The 15,650-nt window shown below is 36.7% G+C and overlaps 1 long non-coding RNA gene across 1 annotated transcript; it reads left to right on the plus strand.

Moving 5' to 3' along the window:
* The first annotated feature begins 248 nt into the window (after positions 1–248).
* On the plus strand, positions 249–14,076 carry LOC140505065 (uncharacterized). The gene is made up of 2 exons (XR_011967339.1): positions 249–336; positions 13,724–14,076. It is a non-coding gene; the product is annotated as an uncharacterized lncRNA (long non-coding RNA).
* Positions 14,077–15,650: the final 1,574 nt, after the last annotated feature.

The raw sequence follows: 15,650 nt of genomic DNA on the forward strand, positions 1-15,650 counted from the left end.
CTCTTAGTTCTAAATTCAAAGATCTGGTGGGATTTAGTAAAAAAACTCAGTTCATAGAATCACAGAGAGGATTTCACAGGCCATTTAATCTGACTTGTACCTTACCAACCATTCCTTTTACAACATTAGCCAGGCAGTCAACAATCAATAAGCATTTATTAAGCAAGTAGTACTGGTGTGCCAGGTACTGTGATAAGTGCGGGGGTGGAGGGGGTGGGAGGGGATACAAAGAAAGACAAAAACATGATCTCTGCCCCAGGGAGCACATAACATAAAAGCAGGTGCTCTTCCCACAAAATTATAGAAATGGAAAATAATCTTAGAAGAAGGCCCTGGGTGAGTAGGAGTGACACTGGACGGGTAAACCAAGACTGAAAAGGCTTTTTGCAGGAGGTGATACTTGGGCTGAACTTTGAAAGAAGCCATAGAGGTGGAGGAGGAGAGCATTCCAGGCTTGGGAGACAGGAAGTTCAAAGATATGGAGTGTGGAGATGAGCATCCTGTTCTAGGAACTGCACCTGGGCTAGCATAGTTGAATCAGGAGGGGAAGTAATGTGTAGGATTGTTTGTCACCGTTTGTCCTTCATTCTGGAAGAGGACCAATGATGTCAGGGGGAGGATGTCTTGACTTGCAAGTGCATTGGATTCAAGGGAGGCAGGGTTGTGCGAAGTCATCAGCCTCACTCTCTCCTCCAGTCATCAGAGTCCAGTGGAGAGATGTAGGTCAAGAAGACTGACACCAGATGCAGTGGGAGACTTGACCGAAAGTATAAGGAGACTAGAAAGGTAGGAAGGGACCAGGTTGTGAAGGGCTTTAAAAACCAAACAGAGGATTTTATATTTCTTTAATCCTGGAGATAAAAGGGAACCACTAGAGTTGACAAGAGTAGGTAGTGACATAGTCAGACCTGTTTTTCAGGACGATGACTTTGTCAGCTGAGTGGAGGATGGATTAGAGTGGGAGGAGAGACTTGAGGCAGGGAGACCAATCAGAAGGCTATTGCCACAGTCCAGGTGTGAGGTGATGAGGGCCTGAACCAAGGTGGTATCAGTGTGAGTGGAGAGAAGGGGACCTCCCTTAGGAGACATAGTGTGAAGGTAGAAACAACAAAATTTGGCAAAGATTGGATAAATGGAGCATATGCAAATGACAAAGAATCATCTTATTAAAAACTGCTAGTAATAGGTAACTCAATACTTCCTGAGATGGACTATTTCATATTTCCAGAGTTTCAGTTGTTAGTAAATTCTTCTACACTTCATCTTCTAGGCATCTTTCTTCCACTGTTCCTGCATGCCCTCTGGGGTCAAGCTGACATGATAGTCCTGAAAGTACCTGAAAACAGCTATTAGTATATTCCCCTGAGGTTTTCTCTTTAACAAATGGAATACCCCTTCTTCCTTCAGCTTCATTGCTTCAATTTGTCTGCATCCTTCCTCAAATGTAATACTCTGAATTAAACATGATACTCCAGATGTTGTCTGGCTAAGGTGGAATAGAGCAGAATGATCCACTTTCTTTATCTTGGTAATTACATTTCTAACAACGAAATCCTAAGATTATATTTTACATATTATATTTTATTATATTATTATATTAGCTTTTTTGGCTACTATGTCAAACTGTAAGTAGGTGGTAAAATGGATAGCACACCAGGTCTAGAGTCAGCAAGGTCTCTGCCCCTTTAAATCTTAATGAGTTTTCCAGGGCTCTAACAGGTTAAATGACTTGCCCAGGGTCACACAGCTAGTAAGTATCAGAGTCCAGAGGTAGGATCTGAAATTTCTAACTCAAAGCCCAGGTTTCTATCCACTATTCCACACTGCCTTTTGTAATTTATTTTTTAAAATAAAACTTTATCTTTATATAACACAGCTGATTTTTAAACCCAAATATAATAATTTTGTAGTATATGCACTTTGTATGGAATCAGAAAGACCTGAGTTTAAAATCAACCTCAGATATATTCTAATTGTGTGACCTTGGGCAAGTCACTTTAACCTTTGCCTCAGTTTCTTCATATGTAAAATTGGGATAATAGCCTCTCACAGGGTTGTTGTGAGGATGAAATGAGATAATATCTGTAAATAGCTTAGCACAGTGGATGGAACATAGTAGGTACTTAATAAATGCTTGTTCCCCTCCTCTCTTTTTCCTTTCACATCTTAAATGTCATTTTCTGAGAATTGCCATGACATTCTAGTCTGTCAAGATATTGCTTGCTATTAATTCTGTCATTTCAGATGTTTATGGATTTTGTGTAACCCACCTTTTGTAGCTATGCCAAGACTTGGACACAGAGCAAAAAGCAGTAGTAGAGATGGCCTTTTCTATGGGTCAAATAGTTTTCTTCCCAGTATTCCCTAAACTCTGAGAGGGTTTCTGACTTGTTTTGAGGACAAATTACCCAAAGTGCCTCAAGCAGAAGGCAAATTAGGCAAGTAAGACACAAAGAAGCAAGCAGAGAAGAGAAAAAAGTGAGCCACGTGGAGAGCAGATGGGAGGTTGTGAAGCAACTCCAGGAGGTCCTCAGGCTGGGCAGTGAGGACGGTGCAAATATGAACCATGTCAGGTGCAAACTCTACTGTTCTTCATAAGGCTGGAGAGACTGATCTTCCCTCCTTTTAGCCGCTGAAGACTTCAATTGTATCTTTTAAAACTGATTTTAGTCAATGGTGTTGTTTTACCTGTTTCCACAGTATTTTTGTGATAAAGAACTAAAATCCAGATGGCTTTTCCAATCTTCACCAACTCTGCTTCTTTGAATGCCAGAAGTAAGATGGGGGGAGAGAGGAAGGACCTTCCAGGAGATGGCAACTTTATGTGTCAGTATACCCAGCTAGGAGTGCCAGCCATATAGTTACTGGAGAATATAGTACATTACAGGGAGAAAGAGAGAAACCCTTGGGTCTAGATGCTTCCTGATGTGAGTGCGGATAAGAAGCCCCAGATGCAAACAGACAAAGTTCAGTGAAGCTTAATATCACTTTTCAATTGCTGGCTGGCAATGATAGTGCCCAAAAAGGCCACTGGTTGGGGAAGTGAAAAGAAAACAGTCCCTGGGGATGAGTGAACTGAAAGATAGTCCTTCATCAAGGAAAGAGGGAGGGAGTTTCCACCTCCAAACTACTGGTCTTTCCCCACGCACTGACAGTATTGGTCACAAATGCCGTTATTTACATTTTTAAAATATTAGGTCAGAAGGAAAAGAGATTAGCTGTGATTGAAGGAAGCAGGAAAGGCCTCAAAGACAAAGGGATATATAATAATGATAACTAACGGCATTTACATTGTGCCTTAAGGTGAGTAAAGAACATTACAAATATTTTCTCATTTTATCCTCACAACAACCCTGGGAGCCAGGCACTACTATTATACCTATTTTTCAGATGAGAAAACTGAAACAGACAGAAGTTAAATGACTTGCCCAGGGTCACACAGCTAGTAAGTATCAGAGTCCACATTTGAACTCAGGTCTCCTTAATTCCAGGCTTTCAGCTTTCCGATGCATCCTCCACACAATAGCCCTTCCTAAAGCATAGATCTAACCATGTCACTCCCTTTCTCCAAAATCTTCACCTCTATCTAGATTTAATATAAAAATTACTCAGGCTAGCATTTAAAACCTTCCACAGTTTAGTAATTCCCCCAACCCCATCACAGACATTTCCTATTATGCCACTTTACATACTCTGTGGGGCAGGTAGGTGGCACAGTGCACAGCCAGGAGTCAGGAACACTCATCTTCCTCAGTTTAAATCTGGCCTCAGATACTTACTAGTTGTATGGCTGTGAGCTAGTCACTTAACCCTGCTTGACTCAGTTTCCTCATCTGTAAAATATATTGGAGAAGGAAATGGCAAATCATTCCAGTATCTTTGCCAATTGAGGTCATGAAGAGTAGGACAAGACTGAAAATGACTGAACTATAACACATTCTATGTTCTGATTAAACTGTACTTTGTGCTATTTCCTGAACTTGACTTCCCATTTCCCACTTCCATGTCTTTGAACAGGCCTTTTCCTAAATGCCTGGTGTGTGTTCCTTTAATACTTATGTCTTGTAATTCTTAGCTTTCCTCAAGCCTCAGCTTAGGCACCATCTACTACAAAAAATCTTTCTTCATCCCCTCAATTATTAGTGATTTCTTCTTCATCAAGATGCCTTGAATTTATTTATTTGTACACATTATAACCTCTGCTGGAATATAAACTCTTTCAGGGCAAGCTCTGGTTTTTGTTTTTGGCTTTGGAGTCTCAATGTCTTGTATGTGGTAGATTTTAAATAAATTGATTACTGAGTTGAATAAATTACTCATCAACTAGAGGGAGCTCCCTGGGTTTTTTACATCCATAAAATGCCAAAGACCTTCTAAAACTCCTAGCTCTAAATGCTATGCTTTTATGTACACCAACCACCTTGAGCTTAGCTAAGGTGGTATAGACTGGGAGAGGTACTTAAATAATTTGCTTAAAGAACAGATTACAATTATTTGCAGTATTCATACCAATTATATGTAAACAAATGCTACTAAAATGCTTAAATGGGGCTTAAAAGTTTGTGCTCTTAAAGTCACACTGCAGAAATTTTGTCTACATCATTCATTTGCTTTGTAAATGATTTCTTTAAGAGAAGTGAAAAAGTAAAGCAGCTATGTCCAAATAATCACAAAGTCGAATTGCTAGGGGCAGAATCACAATGTTTTCTGTGTTTAAAGTGAGCTAAGCATGACATTGGCTCTAGGACAAAGAAGTCTTCTGATTGTGTATTACTGAGCAAACTCTAACCAGGTCAAAACCATTCCATTTACAAAAGCAGACTTTAAAGAGAGGGTACGCAGAAAGACGCTGTTTTAACTGCAGTGCTCTAACAAAACAAGGGAAGGAACAAGGTGCCTCAGCCTCATTCAAACCTGGACGCCTTCTTTGCATAATCAGTTATTTCAGGTCAGGACTTGCTTAGTAGGCGGTTCCCAAACATGTCAAAGATGGAGCAGTATAGTGTAATGGAAAAAAGCACCGAATCTGGAGTCTGGAGGTCTGAGCTCTATTCCTGGATTAGATCACAAATTGTATAATCTAGGTACATCGTCTCACCTCTGTAGGGCCTATTTTCTTCATTTTTGGAGGGAAATAAAAACACTTGTGGCTAATGAAATTCATAGGCATGTTGCAAAGGCAAATGAAGAGCTCTATATAAGATGCACTGCATGCATACTTTTGAAAAGGGTATTAATAATCTTGGTCAAGTATATGATTTATCTATATCTATATCTATATAACTAAACAACTATAGCTAATGTCTACTAGTGAGAATAATAAGTAAATTTATGATTCAGAATTCTGTTTACATTTCAGTTGTGAAGGATAAGTTATTGTTTGAGAGATATCCTGAAGCAGTGGCTAGAGTTGGCCTTGGAATCAGAAAAGACCTGGGTTCAAGATCTGACTCCGATATATACTGGCTGTGAGACCCTGGGAAAATCTTTTGACTCCTTAAGGTCCCCATGCAACTCTAGGATTATAAATAGTGGAACAGGTGCTAATCTGCATTTCTAAATGGAATTTCTTCGCTTGGAATTCACTGCACCAAAAAACGAAACAAAAAAAGCCCCTCAAAAACAAAAACAAAAGTCACAGCTCTAGTCCAGATATTTTTTGGTTATGCTAAGAATTTATGCCTTGATAATTTATTAATGTGGGACCACATTTGCTGTGGTAGAGCTTGGACTAGGGCCTAGATCTGCTAACTCCTCAGTCAATGCCCATTCTGTTTTACTATGTTGCTTCTCTCTTGTACTGGTAGGCAGTAATGACTCTGTAGTCAGAAAAGTTTAGTTCAAGTTAATAGTATAATTAAAGTTAACAAAAGCAGTGCAAATGGAACTTAAGTATTGAAACTTCTAATTGCTCTTCCTTGGAAATATTAACATATTATTTCCTTTTTCTCTTTCCCTCTCTTCCAAAAAAGTCCTACACTGACTATGGAGATGACCTTGGGTTCTTGAAGGCTATGCTAGTGGAGCACAAGCTTTAGCAGGTCCTGACAAGCTGGAAAAGAGTCTAGTGATGCAATTAATACAACTATGTAAATGAAGATAATTTTCAATAGTTATCAAACTCATAGAAAAAAAATTAGGTGACACTGGTATTAACATATAAAGAAGGGCTAGGCATGATAGTACACACCTAATGCTGGGGAGGCTAAGAATGCTGGATTACCTGAGTTCAGGAGTTCTGAGCTTCACTGTGTTAAGACCATCATATGATGTCCACACCAAACATGGCACCAATACCACAAGTTTCTGAGAACAGGGGGCCATTGGCTGCCCTGGGCACTTTGGCTCAGGTCTGAAACAAAACAGATTGAAGCTAATGTACTAATGAGTAGTTCCATTCAGCCCATAAGTTGCCCCTCTACTTCTAGCTTGGGCAAGATTTGGAGACCCAATCTCCAAAAATGAAAAGAAGAGAAAACAAAGAAAATACTATTTCTTTCCATTAACAAACAGAAATTACAATTATGTAAAATTACATATATTATTAGTTATAATCACGCTTTGTTTTACTTAACTGTTTGGAGAGAGGATTAATTTGGTAATGGCCTGAGGATTCTTATGATTCACTGCAACAAAATATATCTATTTTGTTAAAGGGTCCAGTCATGAACTAAATAAATGTCTATTTTTTTAAAGACTCATCACTTGGTTGGTTGCCAGATGACGAATATTTTGGTCATAGAAACTAAAGATCATCCACTAAGTAACAGAAGGATTGTAATCTGAGTTAATGGAGGTTGTATTCACACTGATAGAATTAGAGATTCTTGAAGTATTTCAATATTTGCGCCTTGGCTGTTGTATATGTGTAAAAGAGAAAGTGAAAGAAGATGGAATTAGAAAAAGAGAAAGAGGGTGAGCTCATGATCGTTTACACCAATGAAGAGGAACAGAAATATATGATATAAAACATTAAATAACCAAATAGATCATTATTAGTCTTTAGAATTAGTGATATGATTAATTTTAGAAGTAGATGTACCCTACTTTATGCTTTGCTGAAGCCTATATTAGCACTGTTTGCATTCTCTAAGCATGTTATCAATGAATGGCAAGAAAGTGAGTAGGGAAAGGTAGAAGAGAGGTAACCCAACCCAAGGGTGGTGCATATTTAGGTGATTGCTGAAAACTGAAAAAAACTGAGCTGGGTGCTACCACCACCACTATCTTGCTGACAGTATGGAGCTCTAGTTATCAGGTCATGTCATGACTGACATGATGTAGTGAAAAGAGCAGTGGGCTTTAAATAAGAAGAACTTTGTTTGAAATCTCGTTGAAGTTCCCTGAACTTCAGGAGATGTGTAAGTTAAATCTGCTAAAAGTGAAAAAAAAATAGCACTTAACTGATGTTAGTTACGCTGATGGACAGAGGGTTTAAAGCTGACACGAACCTGGGAAAATCAGGCCATAGGAAGAGAAGGGGATGACCCGAGGCCTTATAGCCCCTAAGCAGAACCAGCATTCAAACACAGGTTTTCTGATCCCAAATACAGCACCTTTTCTCCTGCATATTTTGCATAACTATGGATGACCATGAGGTACCTATGAGGTAACTCTGGATGATAATGAGTTCTCTCAAGGGTGTTTTCTCAATATCTCAAATGCAATTTTGAGCACAAGTAACTCTTTCTCCCACAGAGTATTGATTTTCTTTGCTGAGGTCAATTAGAGGAAAAAGTAAGCATAACAAAACTAAGCATTTAAAGAAAAAAAGATGACTACTTTAAAAAATGTGAAATGCCCATATTAACAACATAAGAAATTGAAAGCTTAAGCAACTCAAATTGGGAAATGGAAAACATGCAGGCCATAAATGAACTACCACAGAAAAATATCTCTGGTCCAGATAGATTTGCAAATGAATTATATCAAATGTTTAAAAAACAGCACCTTTTCCTATTATTGTTGGTTGGTATTTGTGTTTTTGTTGGTGTCGGAAAGTCTTTCCACCTAAGCAAATCAGCAATTTATCTTATAGTCTTAGAAAACCACCTGTGGGCACTGAGAAATTACATTACTTGTCCATGGTCACACAACTGATATATGTTAGGGGCAGAACTTAAGCTGAGGATTTTTTCTGACTCCAAGACTGGCCCTCATCTATCATGTTTGAGCAACTCTCAAGTAATGCCTATGTTACAAATATTCTCAGGAATTTAAAAGGTACTCTATCATATTCCATTTAAGAGACAATATGTCTCTGTATCCAAACCAGGGAGGAGTAAATAAAAAGAGCTATAGACCAATTCCATTAATTAATATTGATGCAAAAATATTAAAAATCTTAGCAAAAAGGCTATTAGCAATATATTAACTATGACCAAGTTAGATTTATATTAGATATACAAACATGGTTCAATATTATTGTATAATATATTATTAACTGATATTACACATTAATACCATTAATTATAACTATTAATTATATTAATATGACATATTAATATATTATAATATTTCATATGTTGCATGCTTGCTATATTGTATGATTAATTATAAAACAAAAAACTACGATTATGTTAGCAGAGAAAGAAAAACCTTTTGTCAAAATAGAGCACTTATTTATGTTAAAAATCCTAAAAAGCATAGGTGGAGAACAACACTTGATCAATATTATCAACGTGATATATCTAAAAATAAGGATTATCTTCACAAGTAAAACACTGAAATCTCTTTCAATAAATATACAGGTAAAGCAAGGATACTTCTTTTCTCCTTTGCTATATAGTATGGTTCTAGAAATGCTCATTATAGCAATAGGATAAGAAAGAAAATTAAAGTTATTCACACTTACAAAAAGAGAAAAAATTGCCCCCTTTACTAGATGACATGATAGTGTGCTTAGAAAACCCCAGAGAATTGGCAAAGAAATTAACACAATTAATAGTTTTAGCAAGGTAGCAAAATATAATTCAAATAAAAAACCCCAGAAACAATAGAAAGAGAAATATAATTCAAAATGACAACAGATGCATCAACTAAGAGTTAACCTATTAAGACATACAAATACAAACTCAAATCACTCTTTACAGTTATTAAGAAAACTAAAATAAGAAAGATATTCATTATTCTTAATTGAAGACATACCAATATAACAAAAATGAGAAAACCTAAATTAATTCTTAGATTTATTACTCTAACAATCAAACTTTGAAGGAGTTATTTTATAGAATTAAATAAAATTTATTTAGAAAAATGAAAGATCTAGAAATTCATGGAGTTCACTTCCTATTAAAGGCTAAATTTAAGTATAGAAACTTGGGAAATCATGAAATTAAAAGTATGAATGAAGGAGGTATATTATAACCAGACCTCAAACTATATCATATAGTTATAATCATCAAAATTATTAGGTTTTAGTTGCAAAATAGAAAAGTACATTAGGGGGATAAACTCTAGGCAAGATCTAGAATTAATTGGACACAGCAATACAAGGTTCAATAAACCCAAGAACCACTGGGGAAGGACTTCTTATCTGATGAAAATTTCTGGGAACGCTACAAGGCATTTCCATGTCAAGTCAAGAAGCATTTACTGAGCACTTATTCTATGTGAGATACTGGAGTAAGTACTGAGGATACAAAGAAAAGCTTTATTACTTCCTGCTTTCAAGGAGCTCACAGCCTACTATGGAATACAACATGTAAACAACGATATAGAAATAAGATATATGCAGGGTAAACTGGAAGATAACCTCAGAGGGAAGGCATTAAGATTAAAGAGGATTGGGAAAGGCTTCTTGTAGAAGGTAGGACATTAGCTGAGACTTGAAGGAAGCCAGGGAAATCAGGAGGCAGATAAGAGGGAAAGCAGTCCAGGTGTGGGGGACAGTGAGTAAAAATAACTGCAGTCTAGAGATGGAGTGTCTTCTGTAAGGAACAAGTAAGGTCAGTGTCCCTAGATCAAAGTATATGAACACAGGAGGAATATGTAACAAGATTGGAAAGGTAGGAAGAGAAGAGATTAAGGAGGGCTTTAAAAGAAGTTCAACTGAGATTTTATATTTGATTCTGAGGTGATAGGGAGCTAATGGGAGTTTATTGAAGAGGGGGTGTGATGTAGTTGGACCTGTACTCTATGATCAATTTGACAGCAAAATGAAAGACATACTAGAATATCCCGAACTCAAGGTAGAGACATTGACAAGCAAGTTATTCTAATAAGCCAAGTCTGAGGTTGGACCAGGGTGGTGGCAGTGCTGAAAGAAAGGAAGTTTCCATGGAAGATGGAATAAAGGTAGAAACAATGGTGCTTTGCGTCTAATCAGATATGGGGGAGGGGAAAGTGAGTGACAGTGAGGAGTAGAGGACACCTAGGTTGTGAGCCTGGGTGAGTGGGGAAATGGTAGTACATGACAATAGAGATATTTGGAAGAGGTGGCAGTTTTGAGGGGAAAGATAATGAGTTAAGTTAAGAACATATTTAAGATGTTTACAGGACATCTAATCCAAAATGTTAGAGATGTGAGACTAAAGGTCAGGAGAAAGGTTAGGACTGGACAAAGATCTGGGAATCATCAGAATAGAGATAATAATTGAATTCATGGGAGTTGATAAGATCACTAAGTGAAATAGTATGGAGAGAAGAGAGGAGAGCCCAAGACAGAGCCTGGAAGGACACCCATCGTTAGTAGCTGTGACCAAGATGAAGATCCAGCAAAGGAGACTAAGGATTGGTCATTTATGTAGGAGGAAGACCAAAATAGAATTGTGTCATGGAAATCTAGAGAGGATATCAAAGAGAAGAGGGTAACTAACAGTGTAAAAGTTTGACAGAAATTAGATTTACACCAACATCTCATACCATAATCTACAATTAGCTATGTATGGATAATTGATCTAACCAAAAGAAATTAGAGGGGTGGGGTAAAAATTTTATGTTATGGCTGCAGTGGGGGAAGAGAGGGGATTATTAGCTAAACAAGGAATAGAGGTCACAATAAAAGATGAAGCAGAAATTTGCAATTTTGTAAAATTAAGAAGATTTTGCACAAACAAAATCAACGCAAGTGGAATAAGAACGAAAAGTAGGGAGATATTTGCATCATATAGCTGATTAAAAAGTCTGATATCCAAAATATATATGGAATCAATACAAATATGCAATTTACAAGGTCATTGCCCATTGATAAGTGAGTAAAGGATAACAGCAGTTTTCAAAAGTATTGGAAAACACCTTTAGCCGTATAAAATAGGTTCTTAATCATTTCATAAAAAGAAAAACTTAAATTTAAACAACTTAAACAACTTATCTCATACCTTTCCAAATGGCAAAGATGGTAAAAGACAGAACTATTCAAAGTTAGATGGGCTACAAAAATATAAATTAATATTCCATTGTTGGGGGAACTGTGAATTAGTTCAAAGGTTATGGAAAATCATTTGCAATTTTTTTCCAGTAGTTTTTGTCCAGAAATTAATTCTTATTCCAATAGTTGGCGTTTTGGAGGGTAATGAAACAATCTGTTTGATTGTTTCTGGGTCTTGTTTATCTAATCTCTTCCACTGATCATCTTTTCTAATTTTTAGCCAGCATAACCAGTGGCTGGCACATGTACACAACAGCAAAGATGAAATTCCCTGAATGAAAGAAGTTGGAGGGCCTCATTCTATAACTATAACTGCTAATCATGTGATGGGCAGCAGCCCTCTTTGATTGGCTACAGTTGCAGAATAAAGGGGGGGGGGGGACCTTTAAAAGTCTTGCGTAGCTCTCAGTCCCTCTTTTCGTTTGACTTGTCTTTGGTTAACTTCTTCTTGCTAGATGGCATCTCTAAGGGGAGAGACCTCTGCCCATTTCCCCTTCCATGCTTGACATATTATTGATCCATGAATCTGGGAATCTTGGAGGAGAGTCCATGTCAGATTCTGTATTCAGCCCAGCCCAGATGCCCCAAGAAGTGATGGGACCTTTGGGACCTAGCACAGGCAGCACTTGGATATGAACTTGACGAGAACAATATTGTATAGAAACTGCCTTAAATCTAAAACTGCTGTCTTGAGAGTTGAGGTAGTGTTAGGGAGAATATGCTCCTGAAGTGTGTGTTTGTCTTTCATTGCCAAAGGAGACCATGCCATCAGAGATATGATGACATGACTTGCACTTGACTTTGTTTTGAATGAGGGAGGGCTGTGCAGGTCACCAGCCTCACTTCTCCTCCAGAGCCACCTGAATCTAGTGACCAGATATTCATCAGGATGACTGGAGATGACCTAGGATGAGGCAATTGGGGTTAAGTGACTTGCCCAAGGTCACACAGCTAGTGAGTGTCAAGTGTCTGAGGTGAGATTTGAACTCAGGTCCTCCTGACTCCTGCCCTGGTGCTCTATCCACTGCACCACCTAGCTGCCCCAGGCTCCTGAGGTATTGGAAGTGGGATGATATTTGTACTTTTGTTCTTGGCATATCTTTGCAGCCAATATCACTTTGAAAAAGCTAACTGATGTTAGTTAAATGGCTAAATGGAACTGGGGCATTAGTAACGGGTGTCTAACAGTGGAGGGAACATAGCTCATGAAGGCTCAAGCTGATAACATTAGATAAGAACACCCCAATCACTCAAGGGTACCTCTAGAACCCTTTGGGGGAGATGTGGAAGCCTAACTCTTGGATAGTAAGCTTGGAGAAAACTTGGTACCCCAGTAGCAAATAATCTGAATGATTGCTGCTTTGTAGCATAGTTTGATATCTAGTTCAACAGACAGCATAGTGGAGTGGATAAGGAACCAGACCTGGAGGCAGGAATTTCAGGATTCAAACAGTGCCTTTAATATTTACTAGATAATTCATTTAGCCAATCTCTGCCCCAGTTTCCTAATCTCCAAAAGAAATGTGTCAAACTCAAACACCTCTAAGGTCTCTTTTGGGTCTCAATCTGTGATCCTATGATTCTGATACTCCTGAGCTCCTTTCCTTCCCACTTTAATCATTTCCCTTGAGATTCTTGACCTTCTGTTCTTACATATGAATTCTGTTATTGTTTTGTCATTCTTTAAAGAAACACTTTAGTAATTTTATATGGTAATGAATCAGTAATTAATTTATATAGTGTTGTTGTTTTAAAAATTATATTAGCAAACTCAACCAGTAGCAGTTAATATCTTTCCAACAATTTAGATTATCTTCATTTCTGTTAAAGGATTTTCTAGTTGTACTTAAATAATTTTTGTACATTTTCCATATAATTAGACTCCAATATATTTTATATATTCTGCAGCTGTTTTGAATGAAATCTCTCGCTCTCTCCCTTTCCTTCTGTCATTGCACCCCCCTCCCCTTTGTAAGTTCCTCCCAAAACCTTTTGATGAAGGGTCCAGACTAACCACACTTCATTTTCTGGGCTTCACTTCTATGCCTCAGCTGCTTTTTCCTACTCTTCCTGTGGCCCCTTTCTCCCACTAATCAAATCACATCAATAAGTATTTATTAAGTGCTTAGTACATGCCAGGCACTATGATAAATGCTGGGGATAAGACAATAAGCAAAAAGAAAGACAGCCTTCACCCTGGAAGAACTTAAATTCTTATGGTGAGGGTGGGCAGAGACAATACATAAAAGGGAGCTGAAATATGGTGGGAAGAAGAGAGAAGAAGATACCTAGATAGGGGCATGCTGTCGTAATTTGAATAATAAAACGTCTTTTCTAAACCCTTCCTCAAATCAGAGCTTCTGGAAGGAATTTACTGATGTGAGAAGAGGACAGCAGGGACAAATGGAAAAGCAGCTGAAGCATGGTGGCAGTCTGCAGGGTGAAGTTTGGCTTATCTGGGACCTTTTACTACTGGGAGAAGAGACCACTCTTCACTATGTGGATTTACCATCATTCTCCCCAAGACTTTCCCTTCCACCTTTCACCCCTGCTTTTCACCTTCCATTTATGCATTATCTTTCCTTATTAGAATAAAGCTCCTTGAAGGCAGGGACTTCTTTCCTTTTTTTTTTTTTGTATTTGTATCCTCAACACTTAGCACTGTGCCAGGCAGATAGTAAGTGCTTAATAAATGTTTATTGTTGGTTTGAGTATCTCTTCCTGCTGAGTTTTGTTGGTAATATACAGAAAGACTTAAAATTTGTTGCAAGTTCATTTTATGTCCTGCTACTTTATTGAAGTTATTGGTTCAAATGATTTTATATAGCAACATAAAACATTAATTAGTTGGATCTTTAGGGTTCTTTACATAAATTATCATATCATCTGCAAAATGCAATAATTTTGCTTCCTTCTTACCTATGCTTGCATTCCTCCAAGTTCTTTTACTTATTTTTACTGCAATAGCTAACATTTCTAGAACTGAATCTAATAATAATAGTGACAATGGGCATTCTTGATTTAGACCTGTTCTTATTAGAAAAGGCTTGGAGTTTTTCAATTACAGATAATGGTAGTTCTTGGGTTTAATAGAATATTTACCATATTAAAAAAAAAGGTCCATTCATTCCTATGCATTTAAATATAAATGGGTAGTACATATTTATCAAATTTTGCATTTATTGATATAATTATATGACTTATGGTTTTTGTTATTAATGTAGTCTGCCATATTTATAGTTTTCCTACTATTAAGCAACTTCTGAATTCCTAGGAAGATAAATTAGTGTAAATCCAACCAGACTATGAAGTAAAATCTTTGCCATGTGTTACTATTTCCTCCTTGTTACTATATTATTCAATATTTTTGCATAGATATTCATGAGAAAAATTGGATTATGGTTTTCTTTCTCTGATTTATCTCTCTTTACTTAGGTATAATAACCATATTTGTCTTTTAGAAAGAGTTTGGTAAGATACCTTCTTTTTCTATTTTGGCCAGAAGTTTATATAACAGAGTTAATTGCTCTAATATTTGATAAAAATGTTGTATAGATCCATTTGACTAGTTTTTTCCCCTTTAGACTTCATTTACGGCTTGTTAAATTTTCTTTTTCTGAGATGTCATTGTTTAAATTCTCTATTGTTCTGTTTTTCTGGGTATTACATAGTTTTGTAAATATTAATTCTTTTCATTTTTCAGTTTTGTTGGCAAATAATTGGGCAGAATAATTTCTAATAATTTCCTTGATTTTTATTTTTTTAATGAATTCTCCTTTTAAAATTTTTTGTTCAAGTAATTTAGTTTTCCATTTTTTCAAAAATCAAATTAGTTAATAGTTCATATATTTTATTAATTTTTAAAAATTAGCTTTTTGATAAATTATATATATTTTGTTTTAAGTTTTATCTTATCTATGATTTTCAGAATGTATGTTTTTAAATGATTCTTTCTTCAGAATTATATTATTTAGTCTCCATTTAAGTTTTAATACTTTCTTCAAAAGCTCTGTTCATGCCCTTTGACCCATTCTTCTCATTACTTTCGATGTACACTAAGATCAAAAACAAAAAGAAAAGCCCCATATGTACCAAAATATCTATAGCAGCCCTTTTTGTGGCAGCAAAAATCCTGGAAACAAAATGGGTAACCATTGTTGTGGGAATGGTTAAAAAATTGTGGAATATGAAGGCAATGTAATAATATTATGCAGTAAGATGTGATGAAGAATTCAGATAAATATGAGAAGACTTGGATTAGCTGACATAGAAATGAAGTAAG

Source organism: Notamacropus eugenii, chromosome 5 (assembly GCF_028372415.1).
Source record: "Notamacropus eugenii isolate mMacEug1 chromosome 5, mMacEug1.pri_v2, whole genome shotgun sequence".
Classification (NCBI taxonomy): domain Eukaryota; kingdom Metazoa; phylum Chordata; class Mammalia; order Diprotodontia; family Macropodidae; genus Notamacropus; species Notamacropus eugenii.